Source organism: Tursiops truncatus, chromosome 20, assembly GCF_011762595.2.
Source record: "Tursiops truncatus isolate mTurTru1 chromosome 20, mTurTru1.mat.Y, whole genome shotgun sequence".
Taxonomy (NCBI): domain Eukaryota; kingdom Metazoa; phylum Chordata; class Mammalia; order Artiodactyla; family Delphinidae; genus Tursiops; species Tursiops truncatus.
In genome coordinates this window covers 4,186,287-4,203,017 of record NC_047053.1, presented here as the reverse complement: position 1 = coordinate 4,203,017, position 16,731 = coordinate 4,186,287, and positions in this window count along the sequence as shown.

The following is a 16,731-nucleotide window of genomic DNA, read 5'->3' as shown; positions in this document are numbered from 1 at the left end:
AGTGATTAGAGTGATTGGAAAAGGGATTATTAAAGACACAGCGCTGCAACTGGGCCTTGAAAGGGTCACAATATGACGACCTGCAGAGAAATTAGGAGGGAAGGACAACAGGAGAACATTCCAGAAAGCATGAGCCAGTGTATCAGAGTCAGGCAGGCACGGACTGTAAACTGGGGAGCAGGAAATGAAGGAAGGAATCACAGAAAATAACATCAGGAAAAAAAATACAGACAGACTATGGCAAGGCAAATAGTGAATTAATGAAATTTTTGGACCAGGAGGGAGTTTCTGGAAGATGACTGTGGTGATAGGGTGAAGCCAGGAACATGAGAGAAACAGGATCCTTTTCGCTGATCCATCCAGAAACAATCTGACATTGAAACTTCTCCTGATCAGGATGCCATACTCATTAAAAGATGACAACGCATGTGACATCTGGCATCAATGAAAAGCATACGGGAGCCGTATGACACTAGCTCTGGAGGTAAGTTAGCTCTGCCCGGACAGCCTGCCAGGCCCTGGGTATCTGCCACGGGGAAAGATGGTCCCTACGACCATGCGAAGCCGGGATGAATCCCTGAAGAAGGAGGAGATAATAGGATTCGCTCATTAAATTTTTCTTTCTGTTTTTCCTTATGAAAATTTTTCTTATGAAAGAAATGGAATAGATTCATCACGGGGTGGCTGCCAAAAGTGACGTAAAACCATCCAACACGGCGTCTATAGGAACGGCTTAGAAATGCTTTCCCAACATGACTCATTTCACTTTGAAACGCTCAAGTACAAAGCCCTCTGCGATGATGGACCTGTCAGAAGGCAGAGGTGGCGGAGCAGTGGGGTCAGAGGCTCTGGAGCCAGACTGTCTGGTGTGTCGCGCCCTCCATCGCCTGCCTCCTTCGAAAACTTCAACTAGCCCTTAGCTACCCCAGGCCTCGGTTTCCTCTTCCATAAACGAACGTGGAGCTTACTGACAACACTAAGTGAACCCGCACGTGAACTTAGAATAATACCTAACCCATGATAAGCAAGCAATAAGTGTTAGCCAGGGATTCCTATCAACTCCTCTTGACTGTTGACCTTCGTGGCTCTCAGATGGAAGTTTGCTCACCCTTGAACACCCAGAACGGAGCCGGACATGTTTGTGCCTCTGGGATCGAGCTGTAGCGGTGCCTTCCCTGCTGCTTAGAAGAGAAACTGTCTTAATGCAGCCCCTTTTAGGCTGTGGACAATAAGGGCTTTTAGATGTTTTCTATCCAGGTCACCCCTGGAGGGCTTTCTGGAGCATTTATGCTCCCACGAGGTCTCCTGAATTGCTCTAGACCTCCCTGCTCGCCCTTCCTTCCCTCCCCACGCCGGGCCGCGCCCCCGGGGGTCAGGGGGAGATGGAAGGGGAGCGCATCCGCCCGACAGGTGTCCTATAACGGGAACATAAAGAATTCCCCGTCTTTACCTCCTTCCTGGGAGAACACATTTCCTTTTAAAGCAGCCCGATCTTTTTTTTTTTTAAACACTTTTAGGTCACCACCAACATCTATAACAGGTTTTGCAACAAAACTTTAAAGAATGCTTCATTTTGTGCTGGTGTCGAGTTAGGAGAGTGAGATCTGGGCCCCAGACTCCACTGCTGCGCACCAGCCCAACACATGTTCTATTCTGAGGCTGATTTTATTCCAAGATAATCTGTCTACCCTCCCCCACCCCTTTTTTAAACCAGTGCACGTATACAGCTCATGAGAGGACTTCACTCGATCTACATTTTCCTTCTTCCCCATTCAGAATTTGCTCTCTCTCCTGCAGACCTACCATCTCAGTCCAGCTTTCTTCAAAAATACCTGCCGTTCTCCCAGTTTTAAGATAAATAAGTCCTGGGGATGTAATGTATGGCACGGTGACTCTGGCTAACAATACTGTATCGTCTATTTGAAAGTTGCTAAGAGTAGATCTTAAAAGTTCTCATCACAAGAAAAAAATGTGTAACAATTCGAGGTGATGGATGTTAACTAGACTTATTGTGGCAATCATTTCGCATTATATACATTTATCAAATCATTGTGTTATATACCTTAAACTAATAGAGTTATATGTCACATATCGATAAAACGGGAAAAGTGTTTTGTTTTGGTTTGGTTTTTTTAAAAACATCGTTCTCCAGTAATAGGGAGAATGAGAATAGGAGTATCTTCTTCCTGAACTTCCCCTTGGTCCAAAGTTAGTATTTTGAAGGAAACAGTAACTAATCCCTATTCTTCACATAATCTCCTAAGTATTTTTTTTAAAAACCAAATCTATAGATGTGCATAGTTAATTTACAAGAGGTCGGGAGGCAGGTGTGCGTGTGTATGGATACAAGATGGGAAGGGAGCAATAACAATGAGCTTTGGGGTCCTCCTCTCGCTCCCACCCCTGCCCCACGGATAGAATTTCTGAAGAATTTACAATTGTGTAGACAGAGTGAGAAAAAATGCAACTTCCTGATTTACTCATTTGGGCAGGATATGCGCAGTCCTGCCCATGGATTGTGGATTAGTCATTCCATCCACCAGGAACTTCGGGGATTGTTTGAGCGATGTCCGGCTGGGGAGAACATCTTTCTGAAATAAACCAGGAGTTAAGGAGTAGAGCCTTACTGACCAAGTCAGCTCATGTCTCACAACCTGGATGCCCTCATCTCTTCCCAAGCCCCATTGGGTGATGCTCTTTTCACAGTGTCTTATCTCCTTTGGTTCTTTGCTTTCTCTCACCTGACCCTCGTCATTCCCCCATCACAGTGAGTTTGGCATGCACTAAATCCCTGCACACTTTCACCCTTCCTCCTGCCAGAGCTAGGGCTTTCTTTGTTCTACATTCTGGCTCTATGAGTTGGATTAAACCCGTCTGCCCTCACATCACAAGTGGTTTGCAGTAACATCGGGAAGAGTGTCTCATTCCGACCCTTGAGCTGAGCCCAGTTATGCTACACAACACAACGGTATTCATTCCTTCCCCCCCACATCTGGAGCCCCAGTTCTTGAATGTGAATGCCTCATGCTCTCTGTACTGGGTTCCCAGGTAAGTCACAAGGAACAAGAGAAGAACAGGCAGCTTCAGTGGCCGGTGGGCTGAAGAGGTCGTGGCTGGGGGCATAGTGTGCTAGGAAACAGGGAAGGTGGGGAAGGTGAGATGAGTTTGAAAGTCATTCCAGTGGCATTAGGCAAATTACAGAGTCCACAAAGCCAGGTCTGAATTGACATCCGGAAGTCAAAGCCAGGACTGAATCAAGTATGGAATTGGTACTGGCATCCAACAACTTCTAGAAGTACTAGGCTCTCTTCTTTCCACTCCTTACAAAGAAAATAAAATTTCATTAATGTGCCAATGGATAGAGTTTGAAGTCACAAGAATAAAGTCAAGAACCCTCGTTTCCTCATGGAGAGTCAGTCCATCTAGGATTTCTCTTTACCTCCAAATAGTTAATAGAATAAGAGGGGTCGAAGGGGTCTTCTCCTCTGTTCCCTTAGAAGGTCAAGGAGATAAGGATGTGACCACTAGAGAGAAGGACGAGGTTGACCACTTGGGGGCTTTGTCTAGGTCTTCAGGAAGCTACCATGGTTAACTCCAAAGATCTTGTTGAATTCCACGATTAAATGAAATTGAAAATTAACTGAGATTTTCTGCATGGCAGTTAACATTTAATTGACAGTGCTGTGCCTTTGTTTATGCCTCTGGCCAATCATATTGAATTCCTGGATTTGGGTCCAGGGGGTTGGGAAATGATCAAATTGCATGGCTGTCTTTGAAATCCTAAGCTGTTAGAAAGCTTTAAAATTTAATGTATCTTCTATTTTTCATGAAAAAGGTCGTGTGGGTTGTGGATATAATTAGGATTGAAGCAGAATGTTTTTCAGTGGCAATCATTGGAATCACTGATTTCACTGAGGTATTTCTTCTTTCATTCCTTTTCAAATGTTTTTTGCTTGGAGCACAGGCAAAAAAAGACCCTGTGATTTGCCGAATTCTTTAATGTCATCCCACCTTCCCCATTACAGCCCTTCAGAATGCTACAGGGCATCACCCAGACGCACAGGGAGAAGGAATTTATGTGCCCACGAGGCCTGGAATGGAAGTTGGAATCTCAGAACACTTCATAAATCTGGGAGGCCTCTCATGCCTGTCGGCAGACTCCTGGCCCCTGAGCCATACGTCAGGTTGAAGAGCAACTTTCCTTTAAGAATCTCAACTATAAAGCATGATCCATTGTGCAAGAAGAAGGTCCCTGAGGGCCAGCTGGGTCCGACTTCCATTGCTCTGTTGGAAAGAGGTCAGTGTGTCCATCCTTTTTTATTTTTAGACAGTAAAAGAGAGACACAGATAGGCAAGCAAGCCTGTGACAGTGACCTTCGTTAGCTTCATCCTGAAGATGTGTAGTGCGGCTGACCCTTTTTTGCTTCAAGGCTACAGCCTCACCCACTGACCCGGCATTTACTGCCAGGCGTGTGATGACAACATAGCTTTTCTTAATTGCTCTTGAATGTAATGAAGCAGGAAAGAGAGGACAGGTCTTTGGATTCCCAGCCTCATCAGTGGCTGATGAATCAAGCATTGCATCCCAGGACGCCGCTGGTTTTAACTAGCAGTAGGTGCGGGATTTATTGGGGCAGATGGCGGTTATACGGGATGCGGGTGTGCAGAGTTCCCCTGAGCTGGAGAGGTGCGTACCCACCAGGGCAGCCTGGTGCTGTGGAACAGATGTACTTCCTGCCCTGGTTACTTCTCCTGAGTTCTGTAACTAAAGAGCTCCCTGCTGACAAATTCCTCCAACACTTTAAAACCACATTTCCTGTGAAGGTCTTTCGGAGGTGAAGTAAAAGTTAACGGGAAGCGCAGTGAGGGGCCGGGATCGGGTTGCCTTGGGGAAGTTTATTACGATTCACACAATGCTGTAGACCCTGCAGACGTATCCACTCTGACGTGACGTGGTGAACTTAGAGGGAAGCAAGTTTGCCACTTCCTTCACATGGCTTGTCCCTAGAGCAGGGGTGGGGTTCCTCCCAGCCCACACAAGAGAGGCCATGTTGGTGGTCAGAGGCGCCTCCCAGACCTCACTAGGAGGGGAGCTGCTTGGTCCTGAGTGATGTTAATGTCAGTGACAGCTCACGTTTATCAAGTACCTGTCACTGGCCAAGCCCTGCTCTCAGAACCTGATGCACGCAACTTTATTGAATCTTTAAAACAGTTCTACAGATCTGATGTCATTAATACCCCTATTAACAAAGGAAAGTGAAGCAAATTGAAAACACTATCGTCTGACTCTGCGATCTCTGGGAACCCAGATATCTGCTGGGCGCCTGTATTTCAGCTGTAGGTCTGGGAAGCTGAAATGTGATTAAGTTGGACATACTATAAAAGAGTAAGTTATCATTCGAGACCCTGGGGATCTTGTCCATCTTCCCTTCCAAGCCTCACTTTTCCATTTTATTCCTAGAGTTCATTCCCTGAATTCTAGAGCAGGGATGGCAAATAGGGTTATCACATGCAGGGGCTTCAGTCACTTGGTAGGAGGTTCCCAAAGCATGTGGCTGGGGAGGATTCTCAGGGGAATCGGGGTTCCGTACATCAGAGCACTAAGATGAAAGAATGGCATCTTCTGTGGGTACAGGCGGGAGTGGATGAGGGGTTAAGACCATCCCCACAGTGGTGCCGTTGTATCTCCGTTGGCCCTTCCATAGGGACCTGAAACAGTAAATCAGTTCATTAGCTTATGTATCCTGAGACGCTTCTCTGTGGCGGCACCGTGTTTTCTCGTGCCTTCACACCACCCCCAACAATCCCATCCGTCCTGGGAGGTTTGGGTCAAATACCATTATAGCCTGACGGACGGTCCACGGTGGGGAGGCTGGGGATTCAAAGAAGAGTTTCACCAGCTACTGGCCCCCAATCAGAATTACTTTACTTGAATCTCCGTGTAAAATAATAAGGAATGTCCTATAAAGAAGCACCAGTGAGTGACAGCAGCAGACCCTGTATCGTATGAGACGGGTGCCGTTTATTACATACAATATAAAACACAAACACAATATTTTTTTAAAAACAGAAATAACACGGAACACAAAGTGTCCAACAAAATATGTGAAGACAGATGTTTTAAACTCCTTAAACCTTTATCACAGAAAACATACATATTTTATGTTACATAGAAAGAGATAGAAAACCTGGCGCAGTGGTGCAAATTTAATAAATACATTTAAAATGGGATTTTCCAATTTTAAACTTAAATTTTTTTTTTTTTTGGCCTCACCCCATGGCATGCGGGATCTTAGTTCCCTGACCAGGGATTGAACCCGTGCCCCCCGCAGTGGAAGTAGGGGACTGCCAGGGAATTCCCTTAAGCTTAAATTTTAAATTTGTTACTATTGCCTCTAACTTTCCTTTTTGTAATTTTGTCACAGCGAGTCTTAATACATTAAATGTAATTAATACATTAAACAGTGTCTAGTTTGAATTACTAGAGTAGAAAAGTTAAAGAATTAAGAAAATTCTCAGAGAACCATTTTGAATAAAAGACCTTAGCAGCTTTTGTAAGAACTGATCAAGAATGATGGACTGAAAACAGAAGAAGAAATTATATTCCCTCAGAGACAGGAAACGGTCAGTTGTCTCAGATGGGGTAAAATTTGCAGTACTAAAAAAGAAATTTAAAGACTTAAAGCACATAAAAGCTACCTTTTTGATAACTGTCAGAGAAAAATACTTTAAAGGAGCTTTGAAAGGCTTTTTTTTTTTAAAAGTTAATTGTCATCAAATACGACCAAACAACTTGGAACTTCAAATAGAGTGCCCCCTTAATACAGCATATATGTACTTCTACTTCAACAAACATGAGAAAATAAATTGCATCAAATCAACATCCACGACCACCAATGGTCTCCTTTCAGTTGCCTTTGCTCTCCAGGGGAAGAAAATAAACAAACATGTACAATTGGCTTAACGGAACCAAACCATGAAGGGAAACTATGAATTTGCTTGTTTTTTTATGAACCTTAATATGTTTGCAGAAATCTATAGGAAACCCAGATGTACCCTTGAAAAATTCCAACTTTTAATTTCAGAAAGTCAGGGAAGCTAAAACTGTTTAACCAATTTGATAGATATATAAAATGCTAATAGCCCTAGTCTCTAAGGCCGGGAGACTTGTAAAGTTTTATTTCATAGCATCTAAGTCCTATTTCCTGGCAAATATCTTCATCTTATAGAAGTGCTGCTAAAGAGCATTTTTGTCATATTGAGGTTTTGCAACTGTAATCGTGAATTAATTCCATGACCTCAAAACAGTCTGATAGACACAGCATCCCAGTTTTATTAACCTAGTTTATAGTCGAAGAGGTTGAACAACACCCTTGCCAGTATATGAGTCATCTCTCATTAGGCTTTTTTCCCTAAACTTATCACTATTTTAAACTTCCGAACCATCATCTTTCTTCCTCTTGTAATAAAAACAGAAAATGTGAATTTACGTTGTCTCCATACCAGATGATTGCAGAAGTGGGGTGTGGCATAGGCTAGTAGGAAATCTGCTGGATCACTGGGCCGGTGATAATAATTCTTAAAATAAAGAAAATACTCTGCCATGTAGTTGCAAAGGTAGTACTGAAGAAGAACCATTGAACTTAGGGGCTATGAGGGATACTCGGTGATGAACATGAAAATATCCACCTTCAGGGGCTCTGACTCCCAAGAAAAAAGTTAGCCTTTGGTGTCAAAAGTCTTGGGCAAACTTTAAAGTGGCCACAATTAAAATGTGTCATCATCAGGGTTAGCCAAGCGATCATCTTTTCAGGTTTGACAGAACGTGCATTTATCCTTGTTTAGAGCTGGTGGGAGCCTTCAAAACCATCTATTCTACTTCCTGAGGAGTAAAGTGAGACTCTAGGAGCCCTAGGAATTTCAGTCACAAGAGAGTGGGACATGAGGCTATGGGGTCTGCTCCGGCCCTGCCCTGGGGAGACCCACAGGTCACTCCACCAAGTAACCCCACGGGTTTGTTCTCTGTAGGATGACTTACAGTGGGCAAGCCTAAGTGGTCTCCCTCCTGCCCATGACTTGTTTCTGCAAAATAGAGGCGGGGGAGGTGACTGAGGGGTCACAAACACAGACTCCATCAGTGGGTTTATGCTACTCCCTGCTCCTTCCACCTCTGGGATTTGGAAACTTCCAGTGTAAGAGCAGTCTTCTAATTTCAGGGTAAAATAACCTTAAAATGGAGTGCAGTTATCCCAAATTGCATAATCTCTGTGCAAAAAGACCTGGAAATGCATAGGAAGATAGGGATGCACCTGTATGTAAACGTGTTCATGCAAACAGTCATTTCCTAAAAGCAAGAGAGGGGGTCTGTAATACTCCTAAACAGTAGCAAACAGAAAGGCTGAAACTTACATCCTATTTGCTGTGCGCCAGGCATGGATATCAGCGCCTCACATAACAATTCAACCCTCATGTCAAGTCAGTGCTTTAAGTGCTATTATTGTCATCCTTTCTTCACAGGTGAGAAAACTGGGGCACAGAAAGCTTAAGTATGTTTCCCAGGGTCTTCATAAATTAATACATTTAGAAAGTAATAAATCTAGAATTCAAATCAAATATCCATGCTCTTAACTAATAATTTACACAGACCCTCGGGATTAAAGACTTAGAAAATAAGCTCAGACGGGCTTAAGAAGGATGTGAGGTGATCTGGCACTGCCAGTTAAAATTAAAATACATCGTCATCATTCCTTTCAAATGGAGCTCAGAGGATGGTCTCCATTGCACTGGGCTGTCCTTGTCTCTCACACGGCTCCATCAGCCTCTCCTGTAAGTTACAGCTGCCAGCCGGACGCAGATGATGAGAATGAGGAAGGGGAGCTGGGGAATAAAGCAAGAGCCTTGCAGCACTTCAGATCAAGGTGAATTTGAACGTGGTTTCGGGGAAGGCCGTGTGCCTGTGGCTGACTGTGTGCCCTGGCCCCATGCTACTGGGAGGACAAGAAGGAGGTACCGTTTGGTCGCCTTCCAGAGCCCAGAACGGAAAAGCCAGACAAGCTGGGGGAATCAGGATCCATCCAGATGAAGCCGCCATGTGCTTGCAGGACAGATGATCAGGAGGGTCTCTGGGAAGGGGAATGTTGGGAAGAAGCCCAGGAAGCCGTGGAAGAAAACAGAGGATGAGTTGGGTCTTGTTGTGGAACGAAAAGGGGGAAGCTGATTTCATCTGAGGGACAGAGAGGGGTGAAAAGGTCAGGAAAGGGCAAGGAAAATGAGAAACAAGTCTATGTATTTAAAAAATAAAAAAAATTAAAAGCCCCAAGAAGAATGACAAGAAGAAGGAAAAGGCCAGAAACAAAGATTTTGAGCTAAGGAATAAGAATAGAAAAAAGGCATCCTTTTCCCCCCACATCTATTAGGATCGCTATTATCAAAACAATTCAAATAAAATAAAAATCAAACAGAAAATAACACGTGTTGGAGAGGATGTGGACAAATTCGAAATTTCATGCTTTGCTGGTGGGAATGTAAGATGGTGCAGCAGCTATTGAAATGTCTGGCAGGTCCTCAAAGAGTTAAGCACAGAACTACCCTATGATTCAGGAATCCACTCTGAGGTAAATGCTTAACAGAATTGAAAGCAGAGACTTTCGCAGATATTTGTACACCCATGTTCATAGCAGCATCATTCACAAAAGGCGGAAACAGCCCAAGGGTCCTTCAAAAGATGGATGAATAAATGAAATTATATATATATATATGCAATGGAATATTATTTATCCTTAAAAATAAAGGATCATCACAATGTGGAAGGATCCTTAGAGACATTGTAAGTGAAACAGCCCAGACACAAAAGGACAAATATTATATGATTCTACCATGAGGTACGTATAGGGGAGTCAAATTTACGGAGACAGAAAACAGGATAGACACAGCCTGGGCTGGCGGAAGGGGATGGGGAGTTATTGTTTAATGGGTACAGAGTTTCTGTTTGGGAGGATGAAGTTTTGGAGGTGGTTGGTGGTGACTGTTACAGGACAACACTGTGAATGTATTTAACGCCACCGGATTATATACTGCGTGGTTAAGATGGTAGATTTTATGTGTGCTTTACCGAAAAAAAATTTTTTTAAGGACCCTTTTAAAAAGAGTTCAAAAGATCCTTGGAAACTAAGTAAATTCCCACAAATCCATGCCAACTGGATTTAATTATGAGGCCCTTAGGCACAATGGATAGTGCCTTTTCTGGTCTCTTGAGGATAATCTTTGGGCAAACCCTAGACTCAGAAGGCATTTGTATTGCTGATCAAGAGGCAAGAAGTATGGTCCCCATTTCCAAATGGTTGTCAATGGTGCATTTTCTCAGTAGTAAAGGATTCACAGAGTGAGGTTCTGTCTTCTTCCTTTGCAAGCAGGGAATGAATGGTGCAGGGGGTGGGAAAAGCCAGAGTATAGAAAATCCACGGAAAATAGCATATGTCAAAGGAAAAGCATGGTCTGTCTGGACCAGATCAAAGTGATGATGAAGGATATGGTTAACACAAGCATGAATGAGTTTCTTTATGGCTATATTTTATCGTTCAAGGTGGGAGGTAGTCTGTAAATTAAAGACCCAAAATGGATGGATCAAGATAGTCCCAAAGTAGAAACTGTTATTAAGGACCTTTTTTTAAAAATTTTTTTAAATTTTATTTTATTTAGTTTTTTATACAGCAGATTCTTATTAGTCATCAATTTAATACACATCAGTGTATACATGTCAATCCCAATCGCCCAATTCATCCCACCCCTCCTTCCCCCGACAGCTTTCCCCACTTGGTGTCCATACGTTTGTTCTCTACATCTGTGTCTCAATTTCTGCCCTGCAAACTGGTTCATCTGTAACATTTTTCTAGGTTCCACATATATGCGTTAATATACGGTATTTGTTTTTCTGACTTACTTCACTCTGTATGACAGTCTCTAGATCCATCCTCGTCTCAACAAATGACCCAATATCGTTCCTTTTTATGGCTGAGTAATATTCCATTGTATATATGTACCACATCTTCTTTATCCATTCGTCTGTCAATGGACATTTAGGTTGCTTCCATGACCTGGCTATTGTAAATAGTGCTGCAGTGAACATTGGGGTGCATGTGTCTTTTTGAATTATGGTTTTCTCTGGGTATATGCCCAGTAGTGGGATTGCTGGGTCATATGGTAATTCTATTTTTAGTTTTTTAAGGAACCTCCATACTGTTCTCCATAGTGGCTGTTATCAATTTACATTCCCACCAACAGTGTAGGAGGGTTCCCTTTTCTCCACACCCTCTCCAGCATTTGTTGTTTGTAGATTTTCTGATGATGCCCATTCTAACTGGTATGAGGTGATACCTTATTGTAGTTTTGATTTGCATTTCTCTAATAATTAGTGATGTTGAGCATCTTTTCATGTGCCTCTTGGCCATCTATATGTCTTCTTTGGAGAAATGTCTATTTAGGTCTTCTGCCCATTTTTGGATTGGGTTGTTTGTTTTTTTTAATATTGAGCTGCATGTGCTGTTTATGTATTTTGGAGATTAATCCTTTGTCCGTTGATTCGTTTGCAAATATTTTCTCCCATTCTGAGGGTTGTCTTTTCGTCTTGTTTATGGTTTCCTTTGCGGTGCAAAAGCTTTTAAGTTTCATTAGGTCCCATTTGTTTATTTTTGTTTTTATTTCCCTTATTCTAGGAGGTGGATCAAAAAAGATCTTGCTGTGATTTATGTCAAGGAGTGTTCTTCCTATGTTTTCCTCTAAGAGTTTTATAGTGTCTGGTCTTACATTTAGGTCTCTAATCGATTTTGAGTTTACTTTTGTATATGGTGTTAGGGAGTGTTCTAATTTCATTCTTTTACATGTAGCTCTCCAGTTTTCCCAGCACCACTTATTGAAGAGACTGTCTTTTCTCCATTGTATATCCTTGCCTCCTTTGTCATAGATTAGTTGACCATAGGTGCGTGGGTTTATCTCTGGGCTTTCTATCCTGTTCCATGGATCTATGTTTCTGTTTTTGTGCCAGTACCATATTGTCGTGATTACTGTAGCTTTGTAGGATAGACTGAAGTCAGGGAGTCTGATTCCTCCAGCTCCGTTTTTTTCCCTCAAGACTGCTTTGGCTATTCGGGGTCTTTTGTGTCTCCATACAAATTTTAAGATGTTTTGCTCTAGTTCCATAAAAAATGCCATTGGTAATTTAGGACCATTTTTTTTAAACAGAATTTTTTTTTTCAGAATCCAGAAAAGATAACGGCCTTACAGTCAAGGAGTGAGAATGCCAGGATTGCAGAGAAAATAGGAAGAAACACACAATTCAAGGGCAGTCATCACTCCTCCGACATTGACAAATGCAGCTAAGTGATAGAGGAAGGAAAGGTTTGGTGGCCAGCTAGCACTGATTCTTATTAATAAAAGCAAATTTTGGTCACAGTTTTTAGTGGCCTATGGGAAATAGGTAAAGCAATTGATTTAATGATAAGCATTTTAAGAGACAGAAGAAAAATAATTGTGACAGCTCCAACCATAAAATGTTTCCAGACATTTCAGTTGGACTGAGCTTGACAGTACAGTTTATCCTGTGCATTTTTTAAAATAAATGAGAAAATTGAGGTTTAGTGGTACTGAATGATTCATGCAAGAGTTCATCATTTCTGGTCAAATCAAGACTGTTCACAAAATAATCCACAGGACATGGGTTTTCATCTTTAAGGCACAGAAAAAGCTGATGAAATGAAACATCTTTTTTTTTTTTTCTTTTTTAAAGGAAGCTAGGGTTAAGAAAATGGATGGAGTGGGCAGGTCATGGATTCTTTTCAAGGCATATTTAACTTTGAAGTGTGAGATAAATCTAATGACTATATAATCATATTATTTATCATTACGGCTCTATCCCTGGCCTCAAACAGTGAGTGGAGAAAAAAAATTTAAGTAATGTAGGAAATGAGAAGGGCTGCTTAGGAAGGGTCAGGCAAAGGCAGACTCAGCACAGTTCTAGACACATAGCAGACATCACAGTGGCCAGAGGAGAAATAAAGGAGGGGACAGTAAAAAGGATGACGATCAGGCTAGAGAAACTGGAGCCAGAGTCAATTAAATAATGAAAATGTCGTAGGAATAAATGGGCCTGAACAAGCAGGGAACAGACTGGCGAGAGAGCTAGAGACACACATCGAAGGACTGATGAGGGAAACAGACTCTGGGCATTGTTATCACACGGGAGATTTGCAGCTTAACTTAGGACACAGGATGATGCTGGTCAAAAGAGATCTGCTTCCAATTTTTCCGTGTATTCATTATATATGGCTCAGGCTAGCGGAGTTTATCATTCAGCTCATACGGAACTTTTTACTCAAATAGCAGAGGCCAAAGAGTCTGAAAAAGAGCTCATTATTTACAGCTAGATGGAGGAAGAGCTAAACGTGTTCAACACAATCATTTCACAGTTGGGAGCCAATGCCGTTCGGTGCTTTTGCATCTTAGTGGGTAAGAAGGGATCAGAAAGCTACATCCCCAAGAAAGTTCTCAATTCCAGACGCTCAGACGCTAGTGGGAAGGGGATTTTTCTCTAAAGAGGACTTTTCCGAAAATGAAAAGGCACACTCTAAGAAAAGGTAAAGTAGATCAAAGAAGGGAGAGTCAAGGCCAAGTTGGGAAATGAAAACAAGGTATCGTTCTGGGGCCAGATGGTTACAAAAAGGGAAAAGTGACAACTAAGAGTCTCATTGAAAAGAAAGGCAGGAACCCAAAAAATAAAGATGCAAGATGACGTTTGGCATAAAGATTTTGATACAAGAAAGTATTGCAGGGTAAAAGGTCACCTAGAAGAAAGATGATATGGAAGTAAGAAGGGTGGGAAAAAAGGGGTGAAAAGATATTTGTAAGTTATTCAGTTGAGGGGAAATGTGGAGTTCGCTGGAAATGCTGAAGAGCTGTAATAGCCTAAACTTTTTTTTTTTTTTAATTTAGAAAGAAAAAGAAGAAAAAAACTGTTCAGGCCTAAATACAGTATAAAAGTGCTTTGACTCATTCTATATAAAGGTAAGTTATTATTATTCTAGAATATTTACTTGGACTTTTCATGACAAAGTACAACTGATCTGGGGTTTAAGGGGTAAGATCAAGTGGTCTGAAACAAGAACTATGTTTTGCTCTGAAGGTATCAGTTGATAGTAACTCATCAGGAACTCTGTTCCCTCTGAAAAACTGCAGTGAAATGACTGCAAAATTTTCTTGCTTCCTACTGTTCCCTAGTTGAACAGCTGTTGCAGGCTTGAAATAAAGAAACCTGAGCTTAGATAAGGCTTTGTGGGAAAACAGGTGGGAGGAAAATGCCATTGCCCAGACCAGAGGCAGACAACCTTTCAGGAGTGGAATGCCAAGTTGCTGACCCTGGTTCTTCAGGTCAGGGATGAAGGGCAGGGCCCTGGGAACCTGGGAGGTTCCAAGAACACCTCCAGCTCCAGTCAAAAATGTGCCCACAACTTTCACCTCTGTTTCATCCATCTTCCTTTGGGCCCTGTTTTCCTAATGCAAGTATTCTCTGGGAAAATGAAACTCATCTGACCTGCATCTGTCTGGGTGTCTACATCAGATAAACAGACTACTTTCCGTAGAGCTAAAGCTCAGAGCAGTTGCCCCAGGTGGACCACAAGGTTTTCCCCACGAATCTGAAGCGTGAAGTGGACACCATCAAGTATGGTGCTTCTGATGAGAGGGCAGAACTTAGACCAGTAGGGTTAAGCCCGTAAGGACACAAGGGAGCAGCGGACACAGGCAGGATGGGGGGAGAAGTTACTTGAGAAGTGAAGGAAGCGGGGGTCTAGGAGGTAGGAGGGGAAAAGGCACATCACTTCTCTTTGTGATGAAAACAAGCCCCCAAGGATGGTAAACACTTTATGATTACTATAAAGTGACTTTGGGGACGTGGACCATAGTTGGACAACGTCTAGACCAGACAGTAACCTGAATGCCCCTGAGGAGTTATCAGTTAGCGCCAACCTAGGAATCTGGCCTCATTGTGTACCAGCCAGGAGGAGCTAACGAAGGATGCCATTTCTCATCACATGTGATCCTTCGAATATACCTAAAATATCAGACCCAGGAACTGGGGGATGAAAAGGACTCACAACAGAATGTATGATCCCTCTGTATTGTTACTTTTTATTTTGACAGTAAAATTAGAGGAGAATTAAGATGTTGAGCCTATAGCTATTAAAAGAACACAACCAACTGTTGGAAATTTAACTAGATAATTAGGGTTATAGCCTGAAACATACTAACTAAATATCCTAAATGTCCCACGATGGATTCATATATTAGAAGCAATTTCTATTTTCAGTTTTATTTCCTCCTGACGTAACGAAAATCCATTATTTTGTTACTCTGTATTTGAGGTTGCACTGCCTTGTAATTTTCCAAAATTCATTTCTTTAAGCTTTAAACGAAAGACCTGCCATTCCACAATTTCATGATGTGACAAACAGGTCTGTACTTTCCCTGTCCATGGTTTTCACCATATAATTGAGGCTCTGAATGCAAATCTGTCTTCACGTCAACGAAGATATTTCAAAGACCATAAATTCTGCAGTAGCGCTGACGTTTCTTGATGTTTGGGTTTTTAAAGTCCCCTTCTTCCTCAGTGATTACAGGATGCAATAGGAGAACAGGTGGGTGTTTTATTTCTACACTAAGACTTTCACTGGACGGTGAGCCATATTTTCTTAATTTGGGGAACCATACGATTGTCTCTTCCTTGATTCTGTGGTGGGCCCATACAAAGACCTGGGGTTTCTAGAAAATGTGGCAGTAAGAATTCATCTTCCTTTGCTATTACTCAGCCATTCAGGGCCAATTGTAAACCATAGCACATCTATCTGGATTTAGCTGGTTTACAGAAGTCGAGCCATTTACTTCTATTTCTCGACACTTGGTTGTGTCAGGTGACAAGAAATACTGTCATGGCACTCTCATGGAGGCAAACTGAAGCTGCAAGACTTGAACTTGAAAAAGACTTCAGAAATGTTTTATCAGAATGACATTTTTCCACCCGAAGCTGACTGATTCCACTTCCCAGAAATGCAGTGATCCATTTGTTACAAGCTGCTCCTGTATCTCAGTTGTAAAAAGCCCAGCTCAGCGATGCTTCTCTTTAGTACTTCTCTTGACAAAGCACACCCTTAAACACTGATCTAGTTACTATAGTGGAGTCACTTGCAGAGTTAGAGAAGGAAAGGTTTTCAAGAGAAAACCTAGAGCGGTGAGTGAAAGAATTACTAGCCAAACCTTAATTAAAGTCTGGTTTGGACACAGACTAGCTGTAACTGGTGTACTTCTTCGTCAACTGGAAACCTCAGCACCACTGAGGTGCTGATGTCTATGTGTGATAACAAAGAATTATCACACATTTTGGGTGTGATAATACTTTGTTATGAAGGCTCTCATGTACATTATTAGATGGCATCTATAATCCACCATGCTTGGGACCCCCAAATATCTCCAGACATCACTTGGAATGAAAAACTGCTTTTCGTTGAGAGCCACTGTCTTAAGTGTTAGTTTTTGATCTGTACGGTGGAATGTAAGTGGAGAGTAGGTATTGGTTTAAGGGGAGAAGATGTACTTAGGGTAATCTGCTACATTAATATAAGCTATTATCGCTTTATAGACACATTTATTCACATATTAAATATTGGTTATCTTCATGGGTAACAGATT